Raw genomic sequence first — 13,124 nt, 5'->3', positions numbered from 1 at the left:
GTTAACACATGTTGGCCTAACCTGAAGTTCACACATTCTTATAAAGAAGACGAGATAGTCTTTCTCGACGTGGTTATTACCAAAATTGGCAACCATTTCCAGACCAGGACGCATCATAAACCGACGGCTAAGAACAATCTTCTTCACTTCTCCAGCTACCACCCTCGTCTATTGTGGGAGAATCTCCCCTTTGGTCAATATCTACGGCTCAGACGCAACTGCAGCGAGGTCATGGACTTCAAAATACAGGCTGAAGACCTTACAGTCAAGTTGAAAAATCGAGGCTACCCGGATAGGATCCTCAAAAAAAGCTGTAAGAGGGCTAGGAATCAAAATAGGGAAGCACTTCTAGAAGAAAATCCGGCAAGAAATACCGAGACTCCACCTCTGACGTGCGTGACTACGTACAACGCAGCTTCCAATGCTGTCAGTAAATCTAAGAAGAAACATTGGAAAATTCTGGAGAACAACAACCACATTTGGGAGAAACCTTTGTTCTCCTATAAAAGAGCAAGGAGCATTAAGGACACACTCGTGCACACACGCCCCAGAAAATCGGACAAGAATACCGACAGGACGATCCAAAGTGTATGGAGCCTTCCCCCAGTAACGGGGCACTTCCCCTGTGGGTCGTGCAGCGTTTGTCACTTAACCTCCACTACGAAACAACTATCACTGGAACCCGACAAACAATGGGTGCAAAGGTCCCACACAAACTGTAACTCCACCAATGTGATATACCTGATCACATGTCCTTGTGGTCTCAGGCATGTGGGAATGACAGCACGGAAAATAAAACAACGGATTTGTGAACATCGGAGCAATATTCGCTGTCGCAAGAGCACCACAAAACTCACAGAACATTTCCTACTGTCCAATCACACTACGAACGATCTGAGTTGGACGATTATTGAACAGCCTTATGTAGGTTCAAACAACCACCAGACGCTCTTTGAAAAAGAACAGCGGTGGATTTATCGTTTGTCCACACACCACACAGGACTGAATGAATATATCCCTTGGGGCACAGTTCTTAAACGCTAATTACCAATTACCATTTCCTTTCTGAACAGTGCTATCCAGATCTCCAGCACATCCTCTTGATTATGGATACAGATCCTTTGGAATGTATTGCATCAACATTCCTCCACCAAAAGATGTATCAATTTAATTTTAATCCAAACCTGAATTTGCGATTCAGCCCTATTTCAAACTTCCACAGGCATTATGATCGTAGTTTTATCTGTTGGTAGTACCTTTGTCCAATTGTTCCCGTCATACCATTAACCACGATAAGTACATTAACAATAGAGCTGTCCCCACCAATAACACGTCTTTTTGACGCTTTATTGAGTTCCAGATGAAACTGAGTTCTTAAATACCACTCGATCACAGTGCACAGAATGGGATTTTCTCAAAATGTGTTGACTGAGACTGACTAATTAGCATTTGCTCCCACTGAACAAATTTGGGTTTTGCATATTTTGTTCCCGAGATTGACTAATAAAGTTTAGTCCAATACCCTCTTCCGCACAGTCTAGTTGTTACCAGATCGTTACCCGGACGTAATGCGTCACACGCGCTCCGCCGGTGTCACGTGAGCGCAAAGCAAGCATTTATATTCGTGACTGCCGCTACGCGGCAACATTCGGGCCGAGGAGGATAGCGCTAGGTGCCTTGTGGGAGTATGTGAGCATAGAAGTAAGTTTATTGGGGGTCCAATGGGTTCCCTTTGTACTCATGTTCCATTTATCGACATTTACGTTTTGGCTCCTTTTATCTTAGATCCTATCAGCATACCGATCCCCCCTCCCGGACCCATGACGCCAAACGAGTCCTATTCCTATGTAAGCTGCCATGTTTTCCATGCTAGTAGCGTCCTTCTATGGATGCATACATATACCCGTGCGCTTTTACCCACCCGTTTAGCGCTTTTTTAACGCTTGTATATGCTTTCGAGGAGCACGAGTCACTGAGCACCCATAGTAATGATTATATTACACATTGTATATATGCGTTAATTATGCGAGCAATCGCCTTCGTCAAGAGGGCTAAATATACTACAGTGATTTCTTCTGTAGTTTTGACCCCTCCGTTAAAAAAGGATGATGTTTATTTACGGAGTGGCTGTATGGAATGGACACGGATGCTAGAGATAAGGATACTAATGTTATCACAATGTGTAAACGCTTTCCTTACTCAGCATGTGTTTGCTATTACGTACCAATACCTTTTGGAGAGCACAGAAAGAATTGACCACTGAATGTATTGTGCATATTCTATGTGTGTCATGTTTATTTATCTTACAGAGTCTAGTGGCCGAGGAAATCCCAGGAAGCTCAAACAGGTAGAACCGTGAGTTTTACTGTTCACACAGTTCCATAGGTTAGGGTGCGCCTTAGCGAGCGCATACCGCCATGGAACTTTCTTGGTCCTGATGAATGCTTAGCGAACATGCATAGATAAGCTGAAACATGTTGATCATTTGCTATCACTCATTCTACAAAATCGGACAGTACTGGTCAACCTAACCAGCCAGTTAACGTCCGTCACACCCTTTTAACGGTCGTCGGTTTTCCATCATTAAAATTAGTTTTGGTCATAACCTACCACCTTTTAAAATTCACACTATTCACCACACTCACATCCTTGCACAAAAAAACCTGCTCCGCTGTAACTCAGGCGTTGAAGCACACCAGGGAGACATTCGGCCTCTCTGGTGGGAACACAATGATGAAGCATGTCACCAACTAGGTTGGTGAGCGAGAGTTCTTTTAAAGAAATAAGTCTTTCCATGTGCTGTCCTATTTTTTAGATATAACAGTTACTCTTTTGTTGTTTTTGAGTATATACCCTAGGGGGAACAAGAGTGACTTTCCCTCTCTCTCCTGTTGTTTTTATAGAATAGAACATGTCATGAGTGAAGTAATATGTGAGGTCATAAGCGAAGCAGTCAATCCTGCTCTTGCACCGCAGCCTCCTCCACTAGTGAGGTGCCTCCTGTGGATTGTCCACCAGATGACACTAAGCTCCTCTCCTGTCCTCCACACCGCGCCATAAGGCCAGGGCCTCCTACTGTTTGCCATCCCTCGAGCCACTCCCAAGCTTCCTCCGGTGTTGAGAAGAAATATGCATACCTTTGGACTCAATTCACAGCCTAGGTGGGAAAAAGCACTGAGTACCTTACTCCTTTCTCCCTCAGGGCCTTTTTCACCTCTAGAAAGCTACTTCGTTGCCTCTGCACCTTCAATGTGAAGTCCAGGAAAAATGTTATGGGTGCATTATCATACACCACTGGCAGAGCTGTGCGGGCCGTCTGGAGCATGGGGTCCTGGTCTCGGAAACTATAGAGACAGGCGAGGATGGGTCTTTGCAGAACACGCGGTCGCCCTTCCGGCACTCGGTGGGCCTTTTTCACAGAAAAATACTTGGAGGGCACGGGGTTGGAGGTGCTTGAGGATAAGTTACTCCAAAAATAGATCTGTGGCAGGTTCTTCTGCTCATTCAGGGACTCCAAGAATGCGCACATTGTTGCGTCAGAATCTGCCTTCATAGTCCTCAAGCCTTGCTTCCAGGATCTTGTTAGAGGCCTGCAGCCCGCCAATTTGGATCTTGATGTCCTTTGTGCTCTGAAGCAAAGTCGCAGCTGAATCCTCCACCTCCTCGGCTCTTGCCCTCATGTTGCGGAGATCTGCCCGCATTAGCAAGACCTCTGTTGTAACTGAGTCTATGCGCCAAACCAGCGCAGTGCGGACTTCTTGTATGGCTGCCATAATGTAATGAAGATACAGAGTGGCACCTCCAGACGGCTGCAGGGTTGTGGGGGTGGTTTGAGCCTGGGAGTCCTCTTGAGTCTCCAGACCTCTGGTGAGCGCAAATTTGTCAAGTTGGATCTGGTGAGATCCCCGAATGTTTTTTCTGCCTGTGATTCTGTTGTTGGAGATAAGGTGGAACTGGTGTGGGCTGAGGGGGCACCGGGATACTCGCACCCGCCTGCCAGCGGGCGCATGCATGAACCCCACACTGCCGGTCAGGTTTCTCACCACGTGTCCCCCTTCCTACCAGAATCTGCAACCACAACTATTTAGTTGCACAAAGTCCCTCCAGGGCATGGGGCCCATGCAGCGCAGGGTCTGTTGGTACAATCGGCCATCATTGCAGCAAAAACAGAACACTTCTCTATCAGGATTTCGTCCGCAGCAAATAAATCAAAAGAGGTGTTCAAAGTAATGAACGAACTCACTACCGACGACAGAATTCTCCCAGCCCAAACCCCCACGCAAGAAGCTTGTGACACCCTTAATCTCTATTTTTTGGAAAAGATTGAAAAAATTAAAAACTCTATACCTTCCCTACCCCAGTCACTCACACCGAACTTTCCCTCTGACAACTCCCTCACGTTTTCTACCTTCCCTACCTTGGACGCACTCTCATTGGCGGAACTCGCCATCCGTGTGAAATCTGGCTCTCCTAACAACAGCTGTCCACCCTCTGTATTGCGGAGTATCTGTCTCAGCTTACCTGACTGTGTTTTACCCCTGCTAAATGGCTCGCTCAACAGAGGCATTGTCCCCAGCCCTTTTAAGGAGGCTACCCTCTTGCCCCTCCTTAAGAAACCTGGTGCTGATTCTGCACAACCGTCGAACTATAGTCCCATTTCCCTTCTCCCCTATTTCTCAAAACTTTTGGAGGCTCATGTTACTTGCTGCCTCTCCAACTTTATTGAATCTTCTGGCTATCTTGAGCCTAACCAGGCCGGCTTCAGGCCTGCCCACTCTACCGAGGCTGTCATCTTGGCAGTCTTGGAGACACTTAGGAGGAACGCAGATGCCGGAGTCTCTCAAGCCCTTGTACTTCTGGATTTGTCCGCCGCATTCGACACGGTGGACCATGACATCCTTCTCCACCGTGTCAGGCAAGCGGGCATCCAGGGCTCCGCACTTAAGTGGGTTGAGCCCTTTCTGACTGGCAGAACTCAGGCCGTCCGCTTAGGCCCTTACACTGCAACCAAAACGCCCGTAGTCTGCGGAGTCCCTCAGGGCTCCTCCCTCTCACCGCTCTTGTTTAATTTATACCTCAGGCCCCTGATTCAATCCCTCCAGAAATGGGACGCAGTTGTCTACAACTACGCCGATGATCTTCAGATCATCTTCTCCCTTAATTCCCCTCACGACATCAAAACATTTCATTCCGTGATGATTCATATTCAATCCTGGATGAACCAGAATCAATTGAAGCTAAATCCCGGAAAAACTGAGCTTCTCCTCCCTGGACTCAGTCACATCCACTGGGGCCCACAGTTCTGGCCCTCGGAGCTTGGTCTCCCTCCAGCCCCGGTCAAATCAGTGAAGAGCGTGGGAGTGATTATTGACTCCGAACTATCCCTTAAAAATCAAGTGGGTGCGGTCATCTCATCATGCATGTATCAGCTTCGGAAGATTCGTAAAGTTCGTCATCTACTTCCACCTGCCGCACTCACCCAAGTCGTCATTTCACTTGTGCTTTCCCGGCTGGACTTCTCGAACTCCCTCTATTATGGCCTCCCACAATCTCTGTTATATCGCCTTCAGATAGTTCAGAATCAAGCGGCCCGACTCATTCACAAAACCCCCAGATGGCAATCGGCCAAACCTTTACTTCATAAATTACACTGGCTACCAATAGGCCAGAGAGCAGCCTTTAAGGTGGCCTGCCTCACATTTAAAGCTCTCCATTGCCCCGGCCCCGCGTTCCTCAAATCCTTAATCATCCCTCATCACCCAATACGCAACCTTCGATCTGCTTATCGCCACCTACTTGTCACCCCCAAAACTAAAACAAAGAAATTCGGTGGTCGCCGCTTCTCTCACTTGGCTCCCAATCTCTGGAACCCTCTTCCTCTCCTCATCAAATCCACTCCCTCCCTCTTGAACTTTAGGAAGTTATTAAAAACTCACCTCTTCCCTCTTTGAGTCTAACCTATGCGACTCTCGCCTTTTTTCGTCCCTCACTCTCTCTGTCTTAACAGCGCCAGGAAGCCTTTGGTGTCAGCGCGCTTTACAAGTCACACTTAAGATAAGATAAGATAAGGAGCCTAGGTAGGGGGTGGAGGAGTGGCACTCTTCAGGAAGTCGCTGTCGCGCCCGCGCAGCACTTGACAGCCTAAGCGAAGCTGTGTTTAATGCTCGCTGTAGCGCTCTGAATTACGAATTGCTAGAATCTTTGTTGGTCTAATATTTATCTTTTTAATTCTTTTTAAACTGTATCATCATTGTATTTTGTTGCCCATTACCTGCATTCATTCGTTTTACTGGTTTTGTGGGGCTTGGGATGTGGAGTTGATTGCTGCTCGTATGCACTGCACTTTACCTACCTGCTTCCGGCCAGAAAAACACCACTTCCGCCGGTTAGCGGTCTAGTGGCTCATGGGGGAGTACTTCAGGAAGTCGCTGTCGCGCCCGCGCAGCGGACGCGCGCGGCCAAGGCAAGCCCGTCTGCGCCCGTCCGTGCTCGGGCCGGGCACAGGGCCACGACCCCTGGTCTCGTCCCCCCAGCAGGAAGGCACACTTACACTGGTAAGGAGCTGCAGCAGCTGAACCTTAGTGATAAAGGGTTCCAATGTCACAAGCTCTCTTTGGACTCCATTCCCGATGTTAATGTGGCCTCTGAAAGAAAGATTGGGCCTACATTATGTACGGTGTGTCTGGTTCCGCTCCCGATCCCACTTAATCATCCTATCCAATATACTAAATCTGGTCATGCCACGGACAAAGCTGTAGGTAGGGATAATCACCTCAAATGTGTTTTATTTAACGCAAGATCGCTTGTTAAACACTCAGTGGAATGCGCTCTTTTTTTAGAAAATCACAATGTTAAACTCGCATTTATCACTGAGTCTTGGTTAGACAACACCTCTGGCCCTGACCTGGTGAAGGCTACCCCCACAGGTTTTTGCTGCTACTCTTTAGATCGAACTCATAAAAGGGGAGGAGGGCTTGCAGTGATTTACCACGACTCACTCACCCCGTATTTCCAACCGGTGTACGATCAAGGTTGTGAAGCCCTCTCCTTCAATATTACGTCTGAACATTGCAGACCTTTTAAAGGTATCCTCATCTATCGTCCTCCTGGAAGTAAGACCGATTTTCTTAACTCTCTTAATACATTACTAGAAGATGGTCTGACTCAACAATCCTTTGTTGTTCTGGGTGATTTTAATTTCCACCTGGAAAAACTGGAAGACCCTGATACGGCTAATCTCCAAAGCACAATGGCCTTGGGAAGCCTAGAACAGCTGGTCTCCTTCCCCACCCACATAAAGGGACATACCCTAGATGGGATTTTCTCAAATAATTGTGATCTGGGTAACATTTCTGCTCTTCCCATAACCTGGTCGGACCATGTTGCAATCACCTTTGAACTTAAACATGTTACGAGGGATTCTACATGTTTAAAAGTTAAAAAGGAGATCACAACTAGAGCTTGGGGAAAAGTAGATGTTTTACATCTAGAATCCTCCCTTCTGGAAAAACTACCCACAATTTCACCTGACCCTGAGGTAGCAAGCCGACAGTATAACAACTGGTTGGAAGAGGCATGTCTACAAGCAGCCCCCCCCAGAAAATGGATACCGAGAAGGGCCATACCTACGGCTCCTTGGTACTCAGAAGAGCTCCGGGGGAAAAACTTTTATGTAAACGGGCAGAAAGACTGTGGCGAAAAAACTATACAACAGCTGATAAATTGGAACTTAAAGTAACCATTGCAACATACAAACAATCTCTCTTGGAAGCCAAGAGAGATTTCTTTTCACGCCAAATTTCTAATGCCAAATCTGACTCAAAGGAGCTTTTTAAAACTGTTATTAAACTCTCTAACCCTAGGAAGCCCAATGGTCCAACTGCACCCAACTTCTGTAATACGGTGGCTGCATTTTTCAAATCTAAAGTGGAAATCATTTTTTCCTCTCTATCAGACATGATTAATAAAAATGATGAGGTTTTAGATACCAACACCCCCCCTCCCCTGGTCAACACCTTGGATCACTTTATTCCTCTGAATTTAGAGGAAACTAAGGATCTTATGAACAATATCAAATCAGGTGCGCCCAGCGATCCCTGCCCCACCTGGATTATCAAACAGGTGGCAGATATCTCTTGCAGGGCCCTCACACCCCTCTTCAATAATATATTTCAAACGGCCACTTTTCCTACCCTATGGAAAAAGGCCTCAGTACTTCCTCTTTTAAAGAAACAATCCCTGGACCCTAAAGATCCCTCTAATTATCGCCCCATTTCCAGACTCCCTCTACCAGCGAAAATGCTTGAAAGAGCTATGAACAGACAACTCAGTAATTTTCTTCAGTTGAATGATTCTCTGGATCACTCACAATATGGTTTCAGACCATATCATAGCACGGAGCTGGCGCTTATTAAAACGACAGAGGAGATTAGAGAAACCTTGGACAAAGGAGAAAGTGCTATGCTAATCCTTTTAGATTTATCCGCGGCCTTTGACACCGTGCATCACAAAAGTTGTCAAAGACCGGGATAACAGGACAAGCCTGGAAGCTCCTGGAGTCCTTCCTAAAAGACAGGCTTCAAACAGTCGAATTAATGACACCACATCTGAAGCTTTCTCTTTGCCATGTGGGGTGCCGCAAGGCTCCTCACTAAGCCCCACCCTCTTTAATATTTATGTGGCCCCCCTAGCTGGTATCATCAGGTCATTCGGGTTCCAGCTTACCTCCTACGCCGATGACACACAAATTGTGCTATCGGTAAGGGAGGGGGCTGAGAACGAAACAGGCAATCACTTTTCGAATTGTATGCTATCCATTTCCAGGTGGATGTCAGCTAACTGTCTTAAGGTGAACTCGGCCAAAACAGAAGTGGTGAGGTTTGGCAACAACCTCCGGATGTGGACTCCTGACTGGTGGCCTGACTCACTAGGTCTCTGCCCCACTCCCTGTAGGAAGGCAAAAAACCTGGGAGTGGTGATTGACGATAAACTCAACATGGGCGACCAGGTGAGCAGTGTCACTTCAGGCTGTTCCTTTGTACTTAGAATGATTAGGAAAATCAGGCCCTATTTGACTGAGGGATGCCTTCGTACTGTAGTGACCGCACTCATACTATCCCGACTTGACTATTGTAATAGTCTTTATATGAATATGCAGTTACAATATCAAAACAGGCTGCAGGTCATCCAAAACGCTGCAGCCAGACTCTTGACTCGAACCCCTAGATGGGTATCAGTTAAAGACGAGTTGAAAAAACTGCACTGGCTCCCCATCCATCTTAGAGCCAGGTTCAAGGCCTTGTGTATTGTGTTCAGAGCCTTGAACGGGACAGCTCCCGAATTTCTCCAAAATAAGTTCTCCTGGTATACACCAGGTAGAACGCTCAGATCATCTGGAGCCAAGCGGGTAAAAGTTCCTTATATAAAAAAGGTAAATTGGGGAGGAAGGAGTTTTACCTATGCAGCCGCTAAAGTCTGGAATGGACTTCCGTTCACACTGAGAAATGCATCAAACCTCACCTCCTTTAGGAAGACTCTCAAAACCTGGTTCTTTTCCGAGTTCTAATTCTTCACGTCAGCGCAGGCTTTTCAGTGTTTAGCGCCAGGACACCGCAAGGTAATCATGCGCTCTATAAACTATTATAACATAACATAACATAACACTCTGGTTCTGGCCCCCCCCCCCAGCACCCTTGCAATCGATGGGGTGTCGCCGAGGATTTCAGGGCCACAGATCACAATCTGAATGCAACTCCCAACACTGCTCGTCTGTTGCCCAGCTGTTGCTTTGGCGGGTTTCAACGTCAGGACCTGGATTTACACTGATCCGTGGTATCCCTATACGCCCACCAACCCTACAGTGGTGTGGGTCATGGCTAGGGGCCGGATTATGCAGCAGATTAAACAGTATGAGGTGGCAGGGTTACGGAGCCGCTCTAGGAAGCGGCAATCTTCCTCTGCTGTCTATCACGCGCCCCCAGTTGCTCACCTATTTTTGAAGTACGACTCTCTAGGAGCTATGGATTGAAAGAAAAAGTCAATAAGGAGACTATGTAGTCATGTAAAAAATGTGTCAGTAAAGAATGGAGTTCTTATAACCAATTATCCTTAAACAATACAAAAAATACATGCATGCACATTGCTTTGATTCCCTGTGGATGTTAATTATTTACAGTTTAAACTATGCCTTGTGGGACGGCAGTTTCTTTTCTACTTCAGATATCATCTCACACATTGCAGCAAATTGACAGATTAGAAGCAAGGCACTGTGGCAAGGCACTGTGGCAATTTCCAGAAACTCAAAGCACAGGAAACAATTTTGAAGGAATTTGGATGAAGTGACTGCGTGTAATTAAGTAAGAGGGGAGATTTGCACCAAGTGCTATGACTACCCCAAAGAGATGTTGAATTTCTCATTTAGCTTCACACAGAGAAATGTCAAGGTGATGCAGGCAAATTTTACGAAGTCCACTGAAAGAGTGCTAATTAACATGAATGAGTTGATAGAGGGCTGTGGTATCCCATGTCTTACCTCTACTGAGAGCCTAGGTTGCTGATTCGAACAAGTTACTAACCTACAGCACCACCTTATCTGGTTCAGAATAGTTAGCCACAGATTTCTTACCTTCGAATATTCTCCAGGTGTCACACAGGATCTGGAAAATCTTGAGCTGGTCCTCTACGAACCAGTAGGTGGCACCGGACAGCTTCCCAGAATCATCTGCGGCAGATGTGATGTGCGCGGTGCCTATACAGGTGCCACCCCAGTGTGCTGACCTCAGTTTCTGAGACTGTTTCCATGCCAGAAGCAAAGAGCCACACCTAGGTTTTGTGACCAATGTGCCAATACAGTGGTCCTACAAGGACCTTTGTAGATGTAAAAAGCCAGTTTGCAGGTGGGGGAAATGGGAGGGTTGTTAAGGTGCTCATAAGTCAGCCTCAAAGATGTCCAAGACAGGGACTCCACGATCTAACGCAGTGGTTGCAGCTTTGGCTCTGGTGGGTTGAGCCTGCAAGCCCTCAGGGGGTTGATATCTTGGCTAGTGCATGGCAGATCTTAATGCAGTGTACAATCCATCTGGAGATAGTCTGCTTCTGCATTGCTTTCCCCTTCTTTTTACCGGCAAACCCCACACAGAGCTGCTCGCCCATCCAATAGTCTTTGATGACATCACGATAAAATAACAATGCCCCTTTTTGGGTCCAGGTAGTGGAGTCTCTCTTCCTCTTTGGAGGGTTATGGCAGAGCACAGAATGTCAGCAGGCTGATGCTTTAGCCGATATGGAAAGGTGTCATCATCTCAGCAAAAAAGACGCACAGGTGCGGAGAACCAGTTTATCAGGGAAAGCGTATGTTCCTTTGTGTAAGCCTGACTGCTCAGTGTCACAACTACCCAGGGTTGAGCTAAACTTTAACAAACAAAACCTAACTGGTTCTAAAGGGGTTGGTAGTGTATTACATGGGGAGGTCGCACAACTACACCATATACAACACCCCATTTCCTCAGACAAAGCAAACACCACCACTTCGGAAAAGGGAGCAGAATGTGGGTCAATGTGTTTCTCAGCACACCAAGCCACAAACTTGTCCCAACAGCAGACTTGTACAGTTTTAGTTGATGGATGCATTGCTGCCAAGATTACATCACAGACTTCGGGAAGAAGCTCGAAGACCCTAAACTGTTGCCGCTCAATCTCCAAACATGAAGGAGGAGTGTGTGCAGGTTTGGGTGCAGAACCCTTCCTCTGTTGCTGCAACAGTAGATCCTCCAGAAGGGGCACACTGAACAGAGGGTAGATGCTCATGCTCAGAAGATCTGGATACCATAATCTCCGGGCCCAATATGGAGGCGCTGGGATGACTTGGACCCTGTCGGTCCTTATCTTTATGAGACCTCTGGCCAGGAGTGGTATCAGCCGGAAGGCGTATAGGAGTCCCGTATTTCAGTCTAGTCAAAATGTGGCACTGAGCGAGAACAGCTTTGGAAACTCCAGCATTCAGCAGTGCTGACATTGCACATTCTCAGTGGTGGTGTATATTTCTAGTCGAGGTATATCCCCAGTCTTAAAAGAGACCTTGAGCCACCTCCAGATGTAGACTCCATTTTTGGTCTTTGTAACATCGACGCCTAAGTTAATCCACCCTGCCAGGTGCTGCACAACCAGGAAAATGTCCTGACGTTCCAGCTATGTCCAGAGGAGCAGAGCTGCTTGGCACAGGGTTCACAAAGCAACTCCATCCTGCTTGTTGCAGCACCACATGGCGGTAGAGTAGTGAAATCTGGACCAGCTTCCCTTTGATGGAAGGCAGGAAAGCTTTTGATGCCAAACAAATCGCCCTCAGCTCCAGTAGGTTGATGTGAAGCGGAGTCTCTGCTGGAGACCAGAGGCCCCTGATCTCCATTTTCCCAAATGGCCTTCCCAGCCCAGAAACATTAGTCACCATTGTCAGCTTGGGTGGGTATGGAATGGGGTGCAGTGCGGACCCAATTGTGGTTTGTTAGCCATCACTGCAGATCTTTTGCAATCTCCTTCAAAATCTGGACCAGGCTGGAGATTCTCCTAGCGCTGTGTCCACTGAGGCTTCAGAGCCCGCATATGCCACTGAGCAAACTTCGCAGGAGGCCATCAGACTCAGCAGATGTTAAAATATCATGATCATAGCCCAAATGTCCTGGACTCTCCACTCCGGTGCAATGGCACGGAACTGCACCATGTCCAGAATAGATTCAATGAAAGGGAGCATCTGAGAAGGAGTCACGTGTTACTTCGGCACATTGACAGTGAACCCCACCAAACTGCTTGTGGAGAGCATGCCTTCAGCAGTCAGTTGTTGAGGAAGGAAAAGACTGGAACCCCTGATCTCCAAAGATGGGTTGCAACCACAGCCATCACTTTCATGAACACCAGAGGGGCGCCGGTGAGGCCAAAGGGGGGTACATAGAACTGAAAATGCTCCTGGCCCACCGTAAACTGCAGGTAACACTGAAGCGCCCACAGGAAAGGGATATGAAACTATGCACCCTGTGGGCCCAGCGTTTCCATACATTCTACAGAGTCAAGTGCTCACAGGAGCCAAGCTAGTATGAGCATTTGGAAGTTCTCCTTTGTCAAGAAGGTGTTGA

This window comes from Triturus cristatus, chromosome 7 (assembly GCF_964204655.1).
Source record: "Triturus cristatus chromosome 7, aTriCri1.1, whole genome shotgun sequence".
In the NCBI taxonomy this organism is placed as follows: domain Eukaryota; kingdom Metazoa; phylum Chordata; class Amphibia; order Caudata; family Salamandridae; genus Triturus; species Triturus cristatus.
The sequence above is the reverse complement of the archived record's forward strand: the minus strand, read 5'-3'. Positions refer to the sequence as shown.